Consider the following 23,585-nt stretch of genomic DNA (forward strand, 5'->3'; position numbering starts at 1 on the left):
GGCCTATACAGTGGTTTCTTTATTGATGTGTTGAAAAACGCTTTGTAAAACAGAGCTCTGTGGTTTATTTTAAACTTTCTTGTTAAAGCTGTGGATAATGCTAGTATCAGTTCACACGGAAAATATGTATGTACATATACGTATATGAGCCATATTTATGCCACCTTTTCAGGTTTCATGTCTATCCAGTTCTATGAATATTTTTTAACCTTGGGGCCAAACATGGAAGACAGCAGAGGCCGTAGAGAAGACAGAGATCAGTATATGGAACTTTGCCTGTTTGTGAGCTCACAGAAGAATCAGAGGAGTGACTTAGTTCCCTTCTTATTTTTGAACAAGAAGGGCAAAGAATTAGTGCAGCTTTAAGCATTCCAAAGCATGTTACCAAATTACCTGCTTTAGTTTTTTCTTTTTCTGTCTCCACGAATCATAGAATCATTAATGTTGGAAAATATCACTAAGTCATCTGGTCCAACCACCAACCCACTCCCACCATGCCCCCTACCCATGCTTTTCAGTGCCACGTCTCCATGGCTCTTAGATACCTCCAGGAATGGTGACCCCACCACTTCCCTGGGCAGCTGTGCCAATGCGTTACCACTCTTTCTGAGAAGAAATTTTTCCAAATATCCAACCTGAATCTCCCCTGGTACAACCTAAAGACATTACCTCTTGTCCTATCACCTGTGAAAAGAGACAGGGCAAGTCTCAGTCTATCAATAAAGAAAGGTGTTTGAACAGGGTGAGCAATGTGAGTATCAAACCCTTGAAAAATGCAAGAAATCCTGCAGCATAAGATTTCTCGCAGAAAGCTGGTGCAAGAGTGAGTGGTTTTACGTAATTACATGAATGTAAGATTGGTCTTGAGAAGAGAATTCTGCAGAATGCCTGGTGGACATGTAAACAATAGGGGAGTGTTTGCAATGACAATGGAAAGCACTTTCCCTAATGGGAAACATCCTCATCATTCGTACCATATCCTCACGCTGTGTGGTTCTTTGGGTGGTGAAATGTAGGGTGGTGAGTTGGAGGGTGGATCCAAGACCCTGATTGCAGCTGAATCCAAGTTCTCTAATTACTGCTAATGTTTTTCTTGTTGGTGGGCACAAGAAAGTTGTGTAATGAAAAACAACATTAAAATAGTACAGGGACTCTATTTTACTGCACTAAGAGAAAAGAGGCAATAGTCTTACTGCATTAAGGATGCCAGCCACTCCAGCTCCCCAGCCAGCTCTCTTTGAACATTTTGTGCAGTATCTACAACAATACTAATGAATGCAATTAGGATGAATCACGTAACAAGGATGAATCAAGGGTACAGAGGGGATCTGGCTGCTCAAGAAATCTAAAACTAAAACCACCCACGGCATCCCTTTCAGAGCAGCAATGGTTTGACTGGAATACATTGTAATATCATATTTTTCTGGGTTTTTTTTTCCTGTTTTTTTTTTTTTTCCCCAGGTTTTTTTTAGGCCTAATACTGTAGCTATGGCCACTGAAGCCTTACTTATTTTCAGTAATAGAGCCATGCTTAAGTTCTTTTAGAAGGGCTTGCTGTATAACTTACCACCATCCGAATGGTATGAAACCAACTTCACGCCAACTTCTATTCATGGCAAGCTGCTGCTAAACAAGGGGATGCTCTCAGCTCAGTACATTAGAGGGTGGCTGGACAAGTACAACACTTTCCCTGCTGTAGCTTCCACTGCCTTCCTGCAGACACTCAGAACAGAGCACAGAGGCGAAAAAGGATGCAGGGATTGATTCTGTTCGAAATCACCTGGATTTTTCTGTGGCTATGAGACAGCATAAACCACCCAAAGGTACAGCAAGAAGACAAATCAAAGAGAAACTGCTAATGCCTCCCCAAGAAATCATCTCTTTGCCAGCCTGCAAATTCTGAGCAAAGACTTGGTTTACCTCCATTGCTTTGCATTCTTCACTGATACAGTTGAATAAATACTGCTGTTCCCTTTTTTGGAGTATGCATTAGTTGATTTTTAAATATCAAGCCAGTTGCCCCCAAGGGTGTCCTGGAAAGTACCATCCAACCAATTTCACAGCAAACAATTTATTCCACAAATATTGCTTCCCTTCCCAGCTCTTGAATTGGTTCTGGATGGTTCACAAAACTCAGATTTGTTTGTTATTCAGAGTTGCTTATAAATTCTTCCATGAATAATGAAATTGGGCTGGAGTTTGTTCACTAACAGCCTTATGTGAATAGTTGTAATTCACTACACAAAATTCATGTTGAGATTTGATATGTTCGCTATGTTTTGTGATACCGTCTCTGACTGGATGAATTATATAGCTCACCAGGGAGTGTGCAGTGAATTGTGATTGTAAAAGTCTTGATTGGCCATTTCTAGGCAAAGTGGGAAAAATAATGTAAGCATGGATGCTTGTTAATGGCAGGTATGTTTCTCCATCCACTTACACTGACACAATTGGAGATTGCTTAACTTACGTCTGCAGAAACTCTGGCTGTAAAACTGAGGTGAAAAAGGCATTACAGTCAGTATTTCTGAAATAATGCACTCTCTAGGGGTTTCCTAGCTGGCATCTGGTCACAGGTAAAAAAGACAGAAGCAGCAGAATATTCTTTTAACCAAGTTTTCATTTCATTTATATGGGAATACACCAGTGAATCTGGTGTACTGTGTACTCGTGACTCAGGAGAAGAGGTTCATAAAGGCTTCTTTGGCAGCTATTTGCTTTATAGCAGTACAGGCTGCATCATTTTGTTCCACTAGCAATGCTCCCTCGAGGTGAACAGCAAGAAAAAACAGTGGCCTAAACCACATCCTCCTTGATCCAAACCCTAACTCAAGTTCTCAGTGTTGGTTCCTTTGCCCTTGTCCTCTCCACTCTGCTGTTAGCTGACTCTTCCCTCCAACCCATCATTTCCCATTCATGTCCCCTCTGGTCTCTGTGGACACAACGAGCAGTGACAGCTGTCAGTGTCCTTCCTGTGCTGCACACAGGGTTCCATATCTGCCTCCAGCACTGATCCAGAGGGAGGTTGGAAAGCCGAGCCCCTGGTGCTCTCTGTATTATGGGTAAGGATTTTTAACCTCTTATATGTGGCCAAAGCCAAACTCCCCAATGCAAAGAGTTTGGCAGTCCCTCCTGCTGTGGGGATAAACCAGAGGGCAGGTTGATGGAACAAGGTAAAATAAGTCTAGTTAAACAGAAGAGGTTTCCCCTGGTAGAGGTTATGCATCGTTTCCTTCCTTTTTTCCTTTTTGTTTTGGATTTTGTTCATGTGGTGGTGTTTCTTTTTCTAAAATGTTTTGATTCAATTGAGTTTTTCAATTGCATTTACTTCAGTTGTCACAAGGCTATAGGGCAACCCAAAGTGAGAGGAGGGGAAGGCACAGCTAGGCTTTATAAATCCAACAGACTCAATTCTTACACCAGGAACATCAAACACTGAGGTTCAGTAATCAGAAACACACATATACAAACAGATTAATCTCAGCTGTAGCTCCTCAAACATTGCCTCTTCCCCCCATTGTTTTTTTACCCAACAAGGACTATCCATTACTACCATTACAAGAGGTCCTTCGTTCTCAGCTCCTACTCATTTCCAGGGATAGGGAGAGGAAATAGTGCTGAGCTGTGTGTATACAAAGGGCTCATCTGGATGCTGAGTGCACTACACGGCCCTGTTTTCTCCTCCAGCACATCTCCAGTTTGCATGCTTATGATCCCTCCTCCTCTGATTTGGACGGACAAAGGCAATGCTATTTTTGTTTTGTTTCTGTCTAGGACAATGATTAGAATTTGATAAAACACCTTTACAAAAGATAAAAAATCCAAATGGACATTCCCTAAAAAAAAGGAGGAGGGGAGGAACATGCTGCTCTTAATTTGACAAATCTTTTTTGATTTGGGGTGGTTTTTTGTTTCATTCGCCTCCTTGCTAATGAAATTCCTAAAGATGAGATGGGCTGTTGTTGCCATAGAAACTTAGCACTGGCAGAAACTAAGACTGCAGATTTATTCATGCGTCCTGTTAGTCAAACTTGATGCAATAACAGAGAATTAATATTTTGGTCTCATCGAGATCTTGTCATTTTTGCCTTTCTGCAGAACCTGTGAGCAGAAGGAAATGCTGAACTCTGCACTGCTGGGCTAAATTCCTCAGTCATCCTCGGGCACTGCACTGTGGGCAGCTTTGCTTTATGCACAGGGAGAGCCAGAGTCCCTTGCTGCTCGCTGCAGTGGGATTCTCTTGCTGCTGGCCATGGCAGACACAGGCCTGAGCAGTGACTGCAGGAAATCTGTCCCCTTTTTCTTTTCAAAGCCTCTAGGATGAGTTTCGCAGATAAATGACTCTGCTACTCACAAGCATTTTAACCCTCTGGTAACATAAAAGATATTTTATGTTCTCAGTAATGCACATTTTGCAGCTACTGATGAATGCATCTTTGTCCTGTTGGATGAATTAGCATTTATCCCATCCCTGTCTGACAAAAGAGAAACTGAAGCGAGGAGGACAGATGAATATGCTATACATAGAGCTACTCCAAGTCCATCCCAGCAGAGCAGAATTTGGGTATGAAGTCTGTTCTTGCAGCTTAGACTGTTAGGGACATGGTTTAGTGGGCATGGTGGTGATGGGTCAATGGTTGGACTGGATGATCTTAGAGGTCTTTTCCAACCTTAAGGATTCTATGATTAGACTGCTAATGATTGTTGGACACAAACTCACAAACCAATTTTTTTTTTTCTGCCTCTCAGCCACAAATGAACCAATCAGCATAAATCCGCAACATGAGCTGCTCCACTGTGTGTCAGAAGTTCTGCAGCACTACCAGACCCTACAGGGACTTGTTTGGCCAAATAATGAAGGAGTCAACCCTTTGGTTGCTCTACCTGGATACAAGGTTACTGTGGGTATCTCAGTTCAGGGCATACTGGAGAAAACTGGAAGTGTTAAGGACCACACCAAGGACGTGGATAAGAGGCATTCCCCAGTGCTCACCAGATACACCTGTCTATGCACGTGTGTGATTAGACAGACACCATTGTTGTACCTGCACAGATTATGTTGCCTTTTTGCAGACAAATCACAAATAAATTCTATCTAATTGATTGCTAGTACAAGGATGAAAAAGGAGCTCCGAAGGAACTAATGAAGTGGCTTAGAGTCCTAACAGGTGGAAAAAGTGGAGAATATTAATACTCAGTTGAGATTTTAATTGTGGAGGCTAACTAACAATAATAGAACCTATATTTTAATAAAAAACACAGATTTCTGTCACAGGATTAGCAGTTCAAACCCCCTACCAGACTCCCTTATTATCATCCTTCTCCAGAAAAGTAGTTTAGTTTTCTCTCTGAGATGATTGGATGCTTTGATTTAAATGGGCAGAATGAACCTGAAGATTATTTGTTCTTAAGGAAAACTCGGAGACTTCAAGGCCATTCTGAGAGGGGCTCAGAAGCATCCATCCTCACTGAATTTGCGAAGCATGGTTGGCACGTGGGGAACTGTTCAAAAAATACTTCTGTACCAAAGAGCTACACCTACTTCATAGCAATTGATAGAAGATAATGAATTTGAAACTGAAGTCAATAAACCTATAGAAAATAAGTCTTTTACAAACAAGTACTTGAATACCAGGCATAAACTTTTAGGATCGGGCCCTCCCATGACTCTGAATACTTTAGGATTAGACATGTTGGGTAAGATCTCGTGCTTCATTTCCCTGGATTTCCTAGAGGTGTAAATTAGTGCAGCCTCTGCCTTATAATCATTAGTGAAATAAATTAGAATGCTTGAAGGAGCAGCCTGATTGGGAAGTGAAGTGATCACTAGCAACTATTGTCAGTGTTGTGTGCTTTGTTCCACTTACAAGGCTAATTACTGTAACAAAGTAGATCATTTTAAATGGAAACTCTGGATAACTCTCAATGCAAATGTTCGTGATTTTTTCCTGGATGCATCACAACCACATAGAGGAAACAAGAGACAATGGAAATAATCAAAACACCACTAGATTGAACAACTATTCAATAGACTTTTGTTAGAGCTCAGCACAAATGTACGTTTGTCCTCATTCTTTATGAGTTCTTTGTCTGAGGTACCCTATCAAATCTTACCATCTTTGCATCTCCTTGCAAAACAGCACTGTCCACCCTACTATGCTTTCTGGCCTTGGCCCAAAGAATCCAGTCCACCTCCCAGGGGAACCACTGGCTGAACTCCTGCTAATCTCAGTGTCGTGGGACCAAGCAGAAATTCTTCACTCAGTCACGTTCTTAACTTGCAACACATGTCCACTCTTATTCAGCCGTGCTCTTCAGCTCTGAAGTTGCACTTCAGGAAAAGCTGTGAGTTAATCGCCTGTTCAAGTGTTTGGCGTATTTAGCCTGAAGCCCATATTGCCTGGAATAACCACCTGACAGTTGGGTAACGTCCTTCTCCTGTTTGCATCAACTGAGCTGGTTGCTCAGCAATGTGACAGCTGGGCATGTGGCAGGAAGAAGCTGCAGGACTGAGCCAAGTGCTGCCTTGTTTGCTTGATTCATAGATGGTTTCTGAGACAGGAAAGAATTTTAATAAGGAAGATTAAAGAGAAGTGCAGTTTTCCAGGGAGCATATGTTAATCTTCTTGAATGGTCTTCAGTATACTGTGGTCTGCGCCCACCAACTGACAAAACACAAGGCCATTTTTAATAGTGTCTGTACTTACAGAAAACTTTTTTATTTGAATATATGCCTCCTAGCCTTCTCATTCTTTTCCAGGGGCAAAATTAGAGAGAAAAAAAAAAAAAGATAATTCCTTTAGACAATGCATGAGAAAGCTTTGAAGTCATTCCCTTCCAAGGCAAAATCACATTCTGACATTCTCCTCTTCCTTTGTATTTACTCCTGATTTGAGATGTAATGTTTACCCCTGGGAAAAGCACCTTGGAATAACTGCAGAAGTATTACTCCACACAAGAAATCTTGGCGAGCTTGGACTGACAGCTGTTTGTGCTCTGGGTGAATACACACGCCTGGGGAGAGCGCTGAGCTGTAACGAGCACAGCAAAGCAACAGCTTAGGACCAATTCTCTTTTAAGTGGGGTTGAAAGCACACAGCCCAAGCATGCATCCACATTCCCACAGTTATTTTCTCTGGATTTTAAAGTCACACCGCAGGTTTCTTTTTATAACCCTTCTGAATTGGTAGTATTATTTGTTTATTTTGAGAACCAAAGGGTAGCCAAGAGGTGTACAATTAGCCTCACCGCTGCCTGACCCTGACAAAAGACTGTGCAACAAATACACCTTCTGCCATCACTGCAGGAGCTGGGAAACTGGCATCCAGCATTCCTGATCTGAAACAGAAGCACAGTAAAAATACAAATACATCCATATTTCTTGTAAGGGGTAGAACAAGGCATCCCAACCCTACTGTTTTAGATGGTCCATTACTGCTTTTAAAAATAATCTGCACATCCACAGAGTTCACTCCACCCTCAGTACATCAGATGTGCTGAAAATGCTCAGATCAATTGTGCCTGCACAGCAAGTCTATGTGAAACCCATTGGTCTTATCTTCTTTTAGGATGTGCCAGTTTGCTTTGTCCATGTGAAATTGGGAAAGACTGAAAGAATTGTTGGCGTGGACTCTTTCATCCCAGGCAGTTCTGTATAAAGGGAAAAAAACAGGAGGAGAACACAGTCAACTTCATCTTAAACATACCAAGTCAAACGCTTTTCAGGCCACCAGTGTAGTTGCGTCAATGGTATTTTACTGGCATAGCAGAAATGCCAAGTCACGGCCTGAAGCAGTGATTGAGCACCTGCTGGGAAGGCAGGGCCAACCCAGTGGAGCTCAGGTGCATGCAATGCAGCTGAGTGACCAGAAGGGGTGGAGCCAGGATCCACCCTTTCCCAGACCATTTAAGGGTTGGCAGGGGGAGGTGAGGGTATCTCCTGCTGGAGATCCCTGCCTACCTGAGGCCTTTCAAAGGTATGTTGTTATTTTTTCCTTTATTTTTTGTGGTTGCTGTATCTGGGCTTATTTTCATCTGCTGTAGCCAGAGGTTTTGCTACTCTACTATTATTGAAGTACTTTCCATCCCATTTTAGTATTACAGCTGGTCAGTATCTTATGTCAAACTAAAATGAGAAGAAATTGTTGTGGTCACTGTCATAAAGCACTGTAAAACTGGTGCAAGTGGGATGAGAATCAGCCTGGCCATCTTAACAAGAAAGAAAACAAATGCTTGTAATAAAGCACAACTTCATCAACTGCTGTGACTCTCAGTGATGGTACAAAAGGATTGCAAGTCATGCACCACAGGCAGAAGAGCGTAGCAAACAAATCAAGGGCATGAAGGGCAATCGCTAAAATGCGAGTTTGTTTCTGTACAGCTCTTTGACATCTTTGTAAATCAGCTGACTTGCATAGAGTTACCTATGGCTACTAAAGATGGAAGGAGAAAACATTGATTTGAGAACCAGGAAATGAGAAGTATTAGGATAAAGAATGAAGTAGATTAATCCAGGAGAAGTGAATTTCCCTGTTTCCTAGACTGGCTCAGTTTGACATCAGTTCCAGTTGTCTCCATTATATACAAGCACACTCAACAGCAACATGTTCTGTCACCAGGGGGAACAAATTCCTGATTCTTCCAAATGAGTTCTAAGGAAGCAGGGGATAAAGAAAGGTAAGGAGTGCCAATCAAACAAGATTAATATGCTTTTGTTCTAAGCCAAGTAGCTGCTATTCTTAGTAAAATACTAGTCCACTGCCTCTGAGAAAAAGGTAAACAGTTTGTCCTGGTTTAAATTGTTACAATTTTTTTGGCACACTGTGTGACAGCAAAATGTTGTTTGTTGTTGTTCTGTTTGTTTATTTGTGGGAACACCCTGAGCTGAGTTCCTGTTCTGCTGGGCTCTGTCTGATTCAAGCAAAAGAGACAAGCTTTAGCCCAAATCAATCAATAAATGGAGGTGGAATCTTCTGACACATGAACTGATTTCTATCTCAGAAGGTTTTATGAGTATTTTGACCCGTTGTCTTCCACTGCAATCAATTACATAGTTTTGGTGTTCCTAAAAGTTTCACTAGCACAGCGGAAGGAGCACTTTGAGTTTTGATGTGAGTGCAGCACTAAGTTGAGAAAACTGCATGGCTGCATGCCTGTGGCAGTTTTGGTGCCAGAAGTACATTCTTGATGAACGTTGTTAAGAAATTCTGCAACCTATCCAAGCAAATACATTCACAAAGAAAGTATTTGGCTTTGTGTGGGGAAAGAGGGATAATTAAGCCCATGTATGTACTTTGATACCCCTGCAGTGTTCAGCAGCAGCTGTCTAGGCATCTTCCAACTGACAACACCACTTGACTACTGTCCTATCACAACAAAGACTCCCCTCACGAAAGCCTCAGCCCAGTGGAGGTTACAGCCAGTGTTGAAATGCACTTAAATTGATTGAACAGCTTGGGCCAGATTTTTGGTTGAGTATCTCTATTTACAGTGAGTTCAGCAATCAGGCTTTTGACTCTTCTTGTCAGAGCAGTCCACTTGCATGTCTATGCGTAGGGCATCATAGCAAGGGGTGCAATACCTATGTCATTTTTACTCTGCTTCTTGTTTGGTCCTTTGTCTGCTTCATCATTTTCAGTTTGATACACTGATCCTGAAAATGATAATTTCCCACATACCTTCTCCTTAAGAATTGCTGCGTATGTACAAGGCAGCTTCAGTAGCTGAAGCCTATAGCCTACGTGCGTAACTAGCATGTGTACCTAGATGCTTGCTTAAAGAGAGCAGGAGTTCATATGATTTGCTGCTATTCTTTGGCTGTATCTTCTACAGACCTTTAGATTTCAAAGGAGGAAAGTCTGAAGGCTAAAATAGCATAGTGTAGCTTCTGCAAGCAAACTCCTGGACCCAAGCAGTGTGCTGGGAAGTCACCTGCAGAATACAGATAGAACCTTTCATTGCCAGTTCCATGATCGCTGTGGTGGGCAAATGTTAAAGTCACCATGACCTCCAGCAGATCTATCTGGGTTAAGTGTCCAGAGCATTGCTGAATGTAATTAGCTTATGCATTTTTAGTGCTGGTCCAAACAGTATTAGCTGCTGCCTTGGTAGCACAGGGAAGCTTGTATTGTTACAGACTGCTCTGCCACAACGTGTGAGGGTAATTGGTATGTGGAGGTGAAAAGGTCACAGATATTTCCTATGCTCCACCAAGGAGACACGAAAAATGTATGATAATTAACTGAGAAAAGTGGGGTGGGTGAACATTATCAGGCTGAGGATGGAAATGGGTGGACAGGTGAGCCCCCAGGTGGGGATCTGCATTTTCTTGCTTGAACTTTAGACTTCACATCCTTTTTAGTCAATGTGTAAAGGACAGGGGCTCAGCTATTTCAGACAGCTAATTGTTCTGGAAGGCGCTTCTCCAATCATTTGACAAAATGCCTGTGATGCATGTTAAGGATAATTATCGCTTGTTCTGCTGTCCTTAAATATCCCTTACAAATGTCAGCCCTGTCAGATGAAGAAGAAGCATTGAGAATCCGTGTTCCAGAGTGCACAGGGAAAGCAGCAACCATTTCCATGCCTGTTAAAACAGCACATATTAATGCATTTCGTTTGTGCTGAGGTATTTTTAGGTTTTAGAATTATGTAAATTGTTCTCCAAATTACGCACAGGCCTGAGATAGCAGCTAGTAGCAGTCGCAGCTGTCAGAGTCATATGGTGTTGAGCACCCAGCAAGTTGCAGGAGAGAATGCGGAAATGGTTCTGGGCACCACTACAGCCTCAAATATCTGCTAATGGATGGGCAGATAGCACTGATGTAAGAAGGGAGACAGAATGGAAGATGGGCCTCTCCACTAGCACCAGGAGGTATTGGATGTCATTACCACTGCAAACTAGAATAGACAGTTTTATTATCAAGGTCAACAGTGCCATTAAAATACTTCCAGGCATCAATCCTCTATTTGTAATGGAAAGTAACACAAAATAAATTAGCTGCCCACTTAACCAGCTGATAGAGATGGGACAGACTGGACAGAATGGCAGGCTTGTTTCTTTTGTTTTTATAGGAGGTAAATGTTTGGAGTGGATAAATCTGTCTGCCCAGCAGAGAATATCCCAGGACTCCAAGTGCTACTTATCACAGAATTGTCTTGAGAAATCCATATGAAATGGAATTGTCATGGAATAACCAGGGACTGTTCGCCTGAAGAAAGAGGCTTTCTAGACTCTGCTTCCTCCAGTGCTGAGATCCTGGTACATGGAGTGTCTGGGACCAGGATTCTGCCTCACTCCATTACTGGGAGGTAAAAACTGAAGACCCATTGCCTCAGCTCTCACTGCTGACTTGTGCAAATTCACCCAGTAAGTCTGGAACTGAACTGAGCTGAGAACCCTGGTTTTTCCAAGTGCCATCCTGGTGCTTAAGAGCTGATGATGAAGGGGGAAGTCGCTTGCAATTAGCCACACTTCCCTGGCTTACAAAAATAGAGTTGCTATTTCACACTGCTGGTAATTGCTCTATTTTCTGCCTACAAAACTTTTGCTTCTGTATGGCTGACCTCAGCTGAAGAAAACCGCATTGAAAGAAAGAACAGATGCAAGTCTCTGCTTGAAGATTAGTGTCAGAGGTGGTTTCTGGTGGAGGTTTAATTCCACAGAGCTCAGATTTCCATTTACTCATATACTCAGGCTAAAAAGTGGGTTTCTTTTATTATTAAAGCAGTTTGGCTGTGTGGAAGGTTCATGTGAATGTTTTCACTTTAAGAGTATCAGTGACAGAGCCTGACTTCTGTAATCCTGTGGCATGCTCTTCTCTTTTACCATTGCTCTTCTCCTTGAATATCAGCCTAACAGCCTCTAGACTTTGCAGGACCTGCATGCTGAAGGACCACACTGAGTAGCAGTAAGGTCTGAGTAGGGCTGTGACACAGAATGGGGAAGCAGGAGCACTGAAGATCAGGAGAAGCAGGATGAAAGCACAGAAGTGACACTCACCAGCTCAGCAGGGTTGACAACTGGAGGCTGAAGAGCTCTAGGGAGGAATGTGCATCTCTTACTCATGTCTTTACCTGGTCACAGTCAAATGTACAGGGCTTATTCATGTCACTAACCCACTTCTTAGTCATGAGCAGTGAGAAATCAGTTAGCATTTTTTTCATCTCCTTTACAAGAAGAAAAATCCAGCAGCCAAAGACAGTAGAGGAGAAACAGATGTAAATCAACATGAAATATTTTAAGACTGCAGAGAGTACTACAGGTAAATATGGGCTAGATGGTCAGCAGCAGTAGGTGTGAGGAATGAATGGGATAGAAATACAACGGTTCAGCAGGGACAGACAGGTTGTCACAATAACTCTTCTGAATTGTTTACTAAATTTTGTTTACAGTATAAACATTTTGCTCAAGGGCTGCTAAAAAGATTTAAGAGAACCGAGTAAAAATGTTCTCTGCTCTATAAACTGCTACTGCTTTGCCTTTCCTGTCTGGGTAGCAGAATAAATGAGAGCTACAAAAATACCATTGCAACTAACACTGCACATCATTTTTCAGTTGGTGAAGTGACCAAACAATATGTTCTCTGCTTTGCAGAGGAAAGAAATTAAAGGGGAGACAAAACTCTTTGGAGGGTCCTTTAGGAGCATTGTGTCAAAGGGTGGCACTTGGGGTCCCCTTGCATAGCACTGTAGTTTAGTTGTTTGAAGATGCTGAAGTGCATAATGTGGCTGCAAAGCTCATTAGAAAAATTAATTCACTCTATTCGTTTTTCGTTTTTCCACTCCTGACATGCAGCCTTTTACATCTGGAGTTACTTGAAGATAAAGTCATTTTCAAAATATTTTTTCTGGTTGCTTTTAGTAGATTATAAACTGGATGTTCATGGAAACTGCAAAAGGTTTTTTCCACGTGGGGTCTCCTGCATGACACTCTTCATACTGAACAGACAGGTAGTGCTATTTCAAAAGAATGAGGGCCACAGAGGAAGAGCAGAAGACTTTTTAAATTCAATTCACAGATATGATAACCAGCAGGTGATCCAACATCTGTTAGTAGGTGGACACAAGTTTGGAGCCCTGGCTGCTCATATTTAAGGTTTTGGTACTCACCTGTAAGACAAAGTCATTAATGCTATGCTGACATGAAAGATGTGAAATCTAGCTGGAAGGAAGTTACCTGAAAGCCATAGATGGGTTTGGGGTCTCTTACCACCTGTGAGCTGGCTAAGCCATATGGCTGTTATGCTTTGTGGGACTTAAAAGGATTCACCTGGTCAGCGTGTGCAACAAATAACAATTTCCCTTGTGAAGGGTTGGGGATAACTACAAAGTTTGGTAATTAGTGTGAAAGATACAAGAAAGAATGGAGATTAATAAAACGTTCCCTGCTATGCTAAACAGAAACCAAATTGCAGTTATTCAGAAGGCTGCTTGCCTCAAAGTGTCTCTTCCTTTGTTTGCAATCTAACATTTGGGTCGAATGTTTCACTGCTGGGAGTAACTTTGTCAATTGGAAGCTCAAATTCATCCAATCAAGCCTGAAATAAAGACAGGCACTGAGGGCTCCTGTGCAGTGCTACAAGGACATGTTGCTTCAGGATAGCATCTTCAAAACTGCTAATTGATGGAGATCTCACCCTGCGAAATTCAGTGCAGCATTTCCTCTGAAGTCATTAAAGTGTTCTTATGCAAGACACTCCTCCTGCAATTAATTAGCTGTTTGTGTGGGCATTTATTTATCTGAAGACATAAAATTAGACCCTCAGTTGACATAAATGATTCCAGCTCACTTTTGTTCTTTTTGGAAGATCAAGCCCAGAAGCGGAGCAGAAAGATAAGCTTCCCAATTCACGGGTGGTTCCCAGCCATTTGCTGTCATACTTCTGCTTCAGTTTTCTCATCTAATTGTGTTTTTCAGGCTCTTGTGTTTTAGGGATATTTCTTTTTTCCTTCTAACAACCCAAATTACTCCAGGAAGAGTCAGTTGTCATGACTCCCTGCTTTAAAGGCTTCTGCCGCCACCGTTTCCAGACAATAACAGGAACAGAGGACCAAAGCAGACAGGAAAAAAAAAAACACCCTAATTATAGCTCAGACTCCCTTTCTCTTTCTAAAGTGGGAAAGAATGTAAATTATCATTCCTGGACTCAAAATCAAATAGAATTACTTATCTCTTGAAATCCCTGCTGATCTGGCCACTGCACAGTCAAGCAGCGTGCTGCCTCATTATTCCAATGACATACTGCTGCAGGAGGAGAAACTCCCAGCAAAAACACAGGAGCTCATAGTATTCTTCTATTCTCCTTACCAGGTAGGTTTCCATATTTCTCTTTCAAAATAGAGCCCCTGGAACTAAACCAAGTCTGACCTAGGGAAAAATACATGCAAATAACCCCTGGAATAGCAGACAGTGGAGAAGCCATAGCATGCTTGTTCTTGGAGACAACCAAGATCAGGCTGAAACAGGCTCCAAGCAACCTGGCTGAGCTATGGGGGGTCCCTATTCATTGCAGGGGAGTTGGAGCAGATGACCTTTAAGTATCCCTTCCAGCTCAAATGGTTCTGTGGTGGTATTGCAGCAGGGAGAGCCCTCATCAGGATTATTAGGCTGTTCTCTGGAGAGATCTGGAGCCTTTCAGTTCTCTTCTGTCTTACAATACCTCTCTCTCTAATTTTGATGCAATTTCTGTTGCTGTGTGGAAAAGGTCAGTACTGCATGTTCATATAATGGAATAATGCTAAGTCTTCCACTGCATTAACAGGATGCTCACTTTGTAAAGGTATTTGGTAGCCAACAAAATAGAGAAGTTCTTATTGAAATATGCAAAGCTACCACATGATTCTTATTTCCCTTTAAGCCCACAGAGATTATAAGCAACTGAAAGGACATGTTGGCCTAGAAAAAGGCAGTGAACTGTGATACAATATGCTCATGAGGGGTCTGGAGGAGATGGGCAAGGGAATACACATTAACCAAATCACCTTGACTTGCTAATGCTGCTTGCTGAGTGTGCACACTTTGGTTGGACCCAAAGGGCAACATTATGGCAGCTAGTGGGAGGGAATAAAACCCACAGCCACAGATGACAGAGCTCCATAATAAGCATTCTCCAGGAGAGCTGTGATTTAAACCTTATTGAAAGCATTAGCAAGCGGTTGGAAAAATCAAGACAGCACATACTGCAGTGGATTTCGTGACATTTCTATTGCAGAGTTGAGAACCAGGCACCAAAGGATTCAGTGTATCATAAACTGTAAACATGAAATACAGCAGGGAAGCCGCAGCCTCAAAACACAGAACAACCCTCCCGACGAGTATTCAGTCACACTTTCAGACTCACAGAAAATAAATCTTCTCTTCAGCTATGGCTTACGAACGCAAGGAGAGATCAGGAGTGCACACCAGGGCTATTCTGAGCCTCCCTGGTGGAAGTAGGTTAACACCTGCTTGCAGGCTGACATTTCCATGCCAGCACAGCCTGCCTTCCCCAGCACACAGCCGTGCGGGATGCTTAACCCACCCGCTGCAGAGGATGTGCACCTGCACCAAGGCCTGGGGATTCCTCCCTCTGCACTGTTCTGCGCACGCACACTCACTGCCTTTGCTCATTAATAGCAGTGGAAGCAATTTGCATGAATCAAGCCAAGTGTATTCACATCAGATCTCCCTTTGCTTAGCACTGCAGATCTTTCAACAGAGAAGGTGCAGGATTTTGGAGGAGATGTCCTTCACAGGATGTGCTTTTCAGTCTCCATTCAAGGCAATGGAGAAAAGATTAGACCTTTTACTCCTAAAGTTCCACTGAGTAGAGAGCAGTAAATACAGGGCTTGAGAGTTTTTTTTCTTCCCCTAGATTGCAAAGAATTGATCTGCATACTGCTCCTGGAACACCTCTGTAAAAATGGGTTTGCTGCTTTTACTCCTCGTGGGAATATGCTCTGAACGTGTGATTCTTTCTGGCTGACCTATGGGGCTCTGTCACATGTATCACTCAATTCTACAAGCGTATGTCTGCCCTTGGTAAAGCCAGTCCTGCACCTCTGCCAGCTGTGTGCTATGAGTATGGAACGGTTAATGTATAGTATGCGCAGATATGGGCACATATTCATAGTCGCATTCATGAATGTTCACTTGTGCTAAACAAAACTGCTGGAGAAAACAGCAATAAATATGTAGTTGTGACATTACTGGCATGCCCATATTCCTCCCTAATTCCTTTCCTCCTCCTCTCTTACATGACAAAGACTTTCCAAATAACATTAACTGTTCCTCAGGTGTTACCTTGGCATTCTGAATATGATGTGGCCCTGCAAAGAGCACACAATCTCCTTCAAAGCAGACTCAGAGAGAAAGATCTGATAGATCCTAACATTCTTTTTTTCCACTCTTCTCTATCAATCTCAGTCCTTTTATTTCCATTCAGTATCTCAGAGAACACTCAAGAATTAAATTAATTAGCTTCTAGTAATGGGGGATTATCACTTTATCTGTGTAACAGAATTCTATCCATACAAATGAGATGCTGCTGCGACACTCCTTGAATAGCTGCACCAGAACTCGAGGGGGAAAAATGACCACTGGTGTCTCATCAAAGGGACTGCGACACTGGGTAAATTCCTTAGGGTAGCTTTGCTGTGTAAGCCATTAATACAGCTCTCAGCATCCAGGAAATAGAATCCAAAGGATCAGAACAAAAAATGGACTCAGAAATAAACAAATAAACAAATAAATAAATGATGCAATGGAACAACAAATGTTTCCATGGAAACTTTGGAGCCACTTGCAATGGAGGACAACGCTGCTGTTTCTCACCCACTGCTGTATGAGTCTGTGTGTGCTGACACTGCTTTGTGCTATCTTGGAGCTGGAGGAGCTATGGTAACAGAGCAGGTGTTTCTCGTGGAAACAAAGACATGCTGCACGGTCACTCCTTGAACGAGAACGGGAAAACCATCCATGCCATTGCAAACCAGAAGCTGGTCAGAGGACTGTGGGGACCCATCAGTGAGAAGACTGATGGCTTGAAATTATTACATATCTCCCAAAGGCAGGCAGCTGAGAAATTTTAGCATGATTGCAATAATCCCAATGTTTGCTGGAGATCTTCTTCCAACAGTGTGGCCACCTTGCTTTGGGCATGTAAGATTGAGTGGTCTGTCACTCCCTTTGGCTTTTTGTTTGTACAACACTGAGCAGCTGTGTTTGTGCAGTGTATGGGTGGGGACATATGAACATGTACTACTGTTTAAAATGAGAAAGGCAAAATGAAAGAGAAGGATAAAGCAATCCAAAGAACAGAGCTCTTTGCTCTGAGACTTCCTTTTGAAAGGCTACAGTCAGTCCCACCCCAGTGCATTACAAAGGAAAACAGAGCTCATAAATAATAAAAATAATAAAAGCAAAGCTCATAAATCTCCAGCACCCTCCAGATGCTGCTGGGGAAGAGAGGGCAAGGAGGGATCTGCCAGCCCCAAGCTGAGGGGTGTGAACAAAAGCTGAGATCCCTCTGAATGGAGACCAGAGAACTTCAAGGGCATAGGATGGATTTCAGAGAAAAGCGCTTCTAGAGCTGTGCCAGAGCAAAAGGGAAGGGACAATTGCATGCAATGTGCATGTAATTGTCAGGGCAGAAAGAAAGCAACAGCTCTGTGCTTAAGAAGAGCAAAAGCCCTTGAAGACTCGAGCAGGTAAGTCCATCTGTTTTTACACCTCACCATCATCCTTCCAGGACAGGCAAGTTTTGTTCTCAAAGGCAAGTATGAACTAAACCTTCTAGTTCCATAGTTACATACACTGAGACACCTACTGGATACAAAACAGTAGGTTTTTAAGAGCCACAATCTTAAAAATAAACCAGCTCTCACGTAAGTATAGAAGAAAAAGCATTTCAAGAAGGACTTCTGACCTCTTCTTTCCTGCCACTGAACCTCCTGTGAATAGCATATCTGCAGACCTGAAATACAGCATATTACTATATTTTGTCTTGGCAGTAGAAGTCCACCTACCCAGCCAATTTTTTACTTATTCTGTGCTGCTAGAACACTTCATCCTAAAGGCAATTATACTTTCTTTATATGTCATCATACATTTATGTGCATTAACCTTGTGCTAAACTCCAAAGGCTAGAAACAACCACCTAAATCATGCTAATTAAGACAAATTACTGGAATGCTTTGAGGAACGCTGGGAAATGCATTTTGCTGCATACTACAGTAATGAAAACAAAGCTCAATTCCATAATGCTTATTAGCTCTTATTTCAACACTTTATTTTTTCTTAATCTTTTTTAGTCCTCCTCCCCCTTTCTCAGGGATGCAATTTAAATGAATTTCTCCACCAAGACCCCAAAGCAAGTACATCCATGCTAGAAGTTGGCCGTTATGGAGAAGTTAATAGACCAAATTCATCCCCAGGTATAACACCTGAGTTCTGCAGAGCTACATCATGATGAATACAGCCCAGGTTTGGGAGATGTGCGCTCCTTAATTTTCTATGCTCTGTGCTTCACAGACGTCACAAGCAGACAGAAAAGAGGCAGAATCCAGCCCACTGAGATGGAGACAACTCCCGACTGAGAGATCTACTTCAGCTGGCTTTGTTATGACCTCTCTGTAGGGGACTTGGTGGTGGAAACAAAGGCAAGAATATAGGAATGGTGCAATGCCAGAGCAAGCAAAGAGCTTAAACAGCACATATTTAATTGCTTCAGCCTTCAGAAGACACCTCATGATCCTACAGGCCCAATTCCTCTGCTTCAGGTATTTATCAAAAATTGGGTTAGCTCCAGATTGCATGTGCATTACATTAAACAGGTGGCTGCCCTCCAATAGTAAAGTGTAACAGCAGGATGCAAGAAATATACACAGCAATAGGCCTCATGGCAATTCTGCCTCTCCATGTTATTAAGAAAAAGGAAACAACTTCCTACCCTCAGACTGCCCAAGCAGCCCAACACTCCAAAGGCTTTAAATGTAGGGAAAGAAGCAGCATGAAGGAAGAGTAGGCTAAAGGAAATAAAGAGCCTCTGCAAGAAGTCAGTATGGGACTATCCATGCCATGCTGAGCATGTAATAGAAATTAATTTTCTCCTGGAAAAAGATCCTGTAATTAGACCCTCTTGTCACCTTTTTCTGTTTGCCATATAATCAGGCTTGAAGTTGCTGCTCCAGGAGCAAACTCTTAACAGGGCCTCCCTCCCCCCTCTCAAATTAAAGGAGCGATAATCTATAATCATCAAAAAGAAGATAATAGATGCTGACTGCTCCCTAAAAGTCATTTTTGAATTTTCCTTTCCGAGCAGAAGCTAAACAGTATCTACTGTTATTCATTAAGCAGTCAGCATCCTCCTCTGAAGAGCTGACGTCAGTCAGCAGCCCAGGACCTGCAATTATCATCCCTCACCATTGAAGTGGATGGCTGCTTAGTTACAGCACGATGCATGTCTGAAAGGATCTGGCTGACACCAGCTGCCCTCCTTCAAAAAGTTTCAAGTGGGAGGCAAAGAATGAGAACGAGTGAAATTTAATAATTTTTGACCTCAGGAAAACTTTCACCAGGCCACATAATTTTCCCACACCTACTCCCCTCACAGGGCATATCAATTCATTGCTTGCGGGAAGGAAAATGAGTAATAGTCAATTTAAAGTCAGTTCAGATAAGCGTCAGAGCTTCTGCATCTGTATCTAAACTCTAGACCTTTGGAGTATTCCAACGCAGTGCTGGAGTTTTCATTCCAACAATGAAAAAGCAAAGCCGGCTTTGTAAACCGCTAAGAAAATACCCAGCAAAGCTTCTTCATGCCCGTGGACAGCATTGGGATTGGAACTGAGTTTCCAGGACTGGTCTAGTGTTGATATGACTAAGGCGTGTTGGAAGGCAAAGCTAAGGAGAACATCCAGTGTTGGAGCCCAGAAGCATCATGGAGAGCAGCTAGGATTCTCTGCTGTTAGCTCCACTGCATCCCAGCTGGACACTGGAACCTGGATGGAGCAGATTCCCTTATAGGTATCTTACACATATCTGAGCTAGCCTATAAGAGTAAAGGTGCTGAGAAACCACAACGATACCAAAAACCATCTGCAAAACTACCATTAAAATCCTAAAATCTTCACTCCACTGAGTACCAGTGTTTATTAGCTTTTTTTCCCTAATCCTATTAGGGAATTCTCAGTTGTCCTTAAAATATGATCTGCCATGACACACAGAACGGGGAATAAACATGAGTCACAGAGAGGGACAAGAAATCCTCCACAATGCAAATAACAGGCAGGTGGGAGAGCATGGCAGCGTGGAGCTGGAGAAGAGGGACAGGTGATGCTGGAAAAAGGCCAAAGCAAGGACTGTGAAGGTGATTCTGTAAATACCATTTTCCCAAGGTTTTCACTGTTACACACCCAGAGCCAGAATTCTTGATCGCTTTTGGCACAGGCTGAAAACTTCAGCCACCATTTATATAGGGATGATATTCGGCCTGGCCTGTTTAATGTGCAGGTTGCACCCAAAACACGCTGTAGATTGCAGCTTTGAAAAATGACAAAACATATTGTTTTATAACTGCCAAGGGAGAGGGCGTGCTTTGCATGTGTAGTAAATCAGAGGCTGATGATGACTTTTACCTTACACCCTGCATTATATCACCCATTCTTCTTCCATGACACTTTCCCCTAACGACTCACATTTGTTTGATGAATATCTAAACTCTATCAGACATTCCTACTCTTGTTCTTTTCGAGCCATCTTACTAACATTTGGTTGCTATTAACTTCAATACATAATAGCCTGGTATTTGCATTCATTGCACTGAGCCATTCATCATGCATGCTTATTTTTTTTGCTTTGTTTTTGAGACAAGTACAATTATCCAACTGCTGCAAGGACTTAATTATCTACCTAGTCTACGTTTTTCACTATTAGGTAAGCTCGGATTTAAACCACAGTACTGTTTAGTGCATAGGGCTGGGGTGTCCTTTTTTCTCTACTGCTGTTGTGCTGTTGCTGAAAGAGTATCAGAAAATGCTGGAACTATGTGGCAGAAATGAATAAAACCAGTGATTTGTACCCACACAGAAACAGACATCCAATTTCTAAATTGTTTCTATGCCTAATAGTGCAGGATTCTTTGCTAGTATTATTAGAGATACTTGAGCAGTACAGGTGCCAAAGGACACATGATGCTTAAGAAATCCCTTTGGACATTTTACTGAAGGTATACAGTCCGATTATATTGTGTCAGACAGATCCCCACTGTTTTATACTCAGTAGAGATGACATGAATCACTTCATTCTCCATTGAAATTCAGTATCTGCTGTATGGGAAGCAGGATATAGATTTTCTTTCAGGGCATTTTTTGTGAATAGAAATAAAGACGAATTCCATAAAGCATTGAAACTACGGATGAACTATAACAAAGCAAAACGCAGTCTGACTGGGGCATCATCACTGCAAGCCATGCTATAGGAAAACTAATGGCTCTGCTTTGACAGGACCTTACCTGTCTGAGCAAACCCAGGGAGCAAGGAGGATGGACTTGAGGTGACACAGATTTTCCAGTACTGTGGGAACCAGGGCACTTATTATCCAGATCAGTCTGAACTGCAATTAGTAAGACTAGCGATGAGTCATCCTTCCACATCCTGTTGCTCTTCAGAAGGTCATTTAATTAACAATGCAGTGCTAGAAAGGTCCTGCAGATGGGATTACTGCAGGCTAAGTGCTACTTGTGCAGGAAGCTCCATTTGGGAACAAGCAGGGTCAGAGCTCCTATCCTGCATGCCTGACCCCATCAAGAAGTTCCTTCTTAGGAGACCACCTTGCTGAAAATAGTCTAAAGTGGTATTTTAGGTTTTTTTCTCCCTTTTCTTGGTGTTTTTTTTAGCCTAGATCCTTCCAGTGACCTCTTTCACAGCTCAGCCTCACGGAAGCCTGTGCTGCCAAGTGGTGGTGAGCTGCAGCACAGAAGTGGGAACAAGGAAATGTTTTGCTGAACAGCCTCATTTTCTGCACAGAAGTCCATGTCCTTCTCTTAGTCATGGGTCACTTCTGCTTAGAGAGATCTGGCACAGGGAAAGACTCGGGGAAGATGACAACCAGGCTGTGTTAATTCAGGTGTTCGGGCTGCTCTTCTGAATCAGAGATGGGCACATGACTAAGCTTCCCTGGATGATTTACGCTGTCTCAAAGGGTATTTTGTGGAGGCGTGATATATGGTAGACTAGGAAGAAGCTGAGTGTAGTGTTTTGTGAAGAGATCTCCTGTGTCACAATTTGTATTCTGCTTAAACACTGCTAAAGCATCTGAAAATAATTCAGGGAGTTGGGGAACCACTGTGTCTGTCAGTTCCTGAGGAGTTGAGTCATGTATCAGATCCAATCTCTAACCCGTATCAACAGGCTAAGCAGACAAATTAGGCCAAGCTGACACTGAGCAGCTCCTGACAGGGCATCCAACCTGAAGATAACGTGCTCACAGAAGCAGAGACATCAGTGCAGTTGCTTACTACTGTATTTCTTGCACAGATCCCATTGCGGCACAGCCTCTTTTCAGGCTGCATTACACACAACCAGTCTACAAAGGGACCAGAGAGACCAAGCAGCTTGCAGTGATGCACGGTGTCATCTGGTCACAGAGGCAGCAGTCAGGCAGAAGGCCATCCCTGAAGGTCTGTGCTGTCTTCCTCAATTTACCCCAACCACTCACCAGGCCCCAGATGTCTGGGAGCTTTATGGCTTGCAATAGCCTTGCAAGTGAGCTGAAGGGCATACAGGACTCTGATCTGTTCAGCAAGGGAGGGTTTGCTCCCTGGTCACACAGGATTTTATCAGGCCAATGGCTAAGCTCGTCAGTAGGTGACAAGTGAAAGAAAGAATAAGCAGGACTCTTCAGAGCTGCTTTCAGGAGACCTGCAAGACTTCTCACACAGCTGCTGTTGCATCAGGGGAAAAAAAAATAAAAATATTACAGAAGCTTTAAAAATGGGAACTGCTTTCTCTTTCCATAATAGTTTTGTTTCACCCCAGAACTTGCCGCACTGCACTATAAGTGAACTCTGAATGTGCTTTTATTCCACTCCCTGGTGCCTGGAAAATTGCTTCCAATGTGCTCAGCAAGCACAGGCACAAGTGGTTGACTGCAAATCCAGGATGTAAGACAAGAGGCTCAATTTCTCATGGCAATACCCCTCAGATGGAATAGTCAATGTCTTCTACAGTGCATCCATGGATACCAGCATAATAGTTTGTGGGTTCAAGTTAACCATCAAGGAGCCTTGAAGACCAACTGGTTATGCTTGCAAATGGCCTGTTCAACTTGCAGTGGCCTTCTGAGAGAATGAAACTGAATAGGAATAGCTGAGGTATTAGATCTGTGAGGGCCAGAGGGTGCCCCCAGGTTGCAGTATCCCAGGAAGGTTTCACAGTCCATCTGTGCCTCCTCAAGACAAAACATCTTCCAGGTATTGCCCTATATCTTCAGGTTTTTGAATTTTAGAGCTCCTCATCTTATGTCACAAGAAGTTAAATTGCTTTAATTGTTCATTAGCTATTCCCCCACCACCCAGTTATCCTCTTACAGCCTTCTCCACTTACA

At 42.6% G+C, this 23,585-nt stretch overlaps 1 long non-coding RNA gene across 1 annotated transcript; it reads left to right on the plus strand.

Moving 5' to 3' along the window:
- Window positions 1-7,931: 7,931 nt before the first annotated feature.
- LOC125700406 (uncharacterized) lies at window positions 7,932-15,126 on the plus strand. The gene is made up of 3 exons (XR_007379918.1): window positions 7,932-7,976; window positions 8,619-8,676; window positions 11,074-15,126. It is a non-coding gene; the product is annotated as an uncharacterized LOC125700406 (long non-coding RNA).
- The last annotated feature ends 8,459 nt before the right edge of the window (window positions 15,127-23,585 follow it).

This window comes from Lagopus muta, chromosome 14, assembly GCF_023343835.1.
Source record: "Lagopus muta isolate bLagMut1 chromosome 14, bLagMut1 primary, whole genome shotgun sequence".
Lineage (NCBI taxonomy): Eukaryota > Metazoa > Chordata > Aves > Galliformes > Phasianidae > Lagopus > Lagopus muta.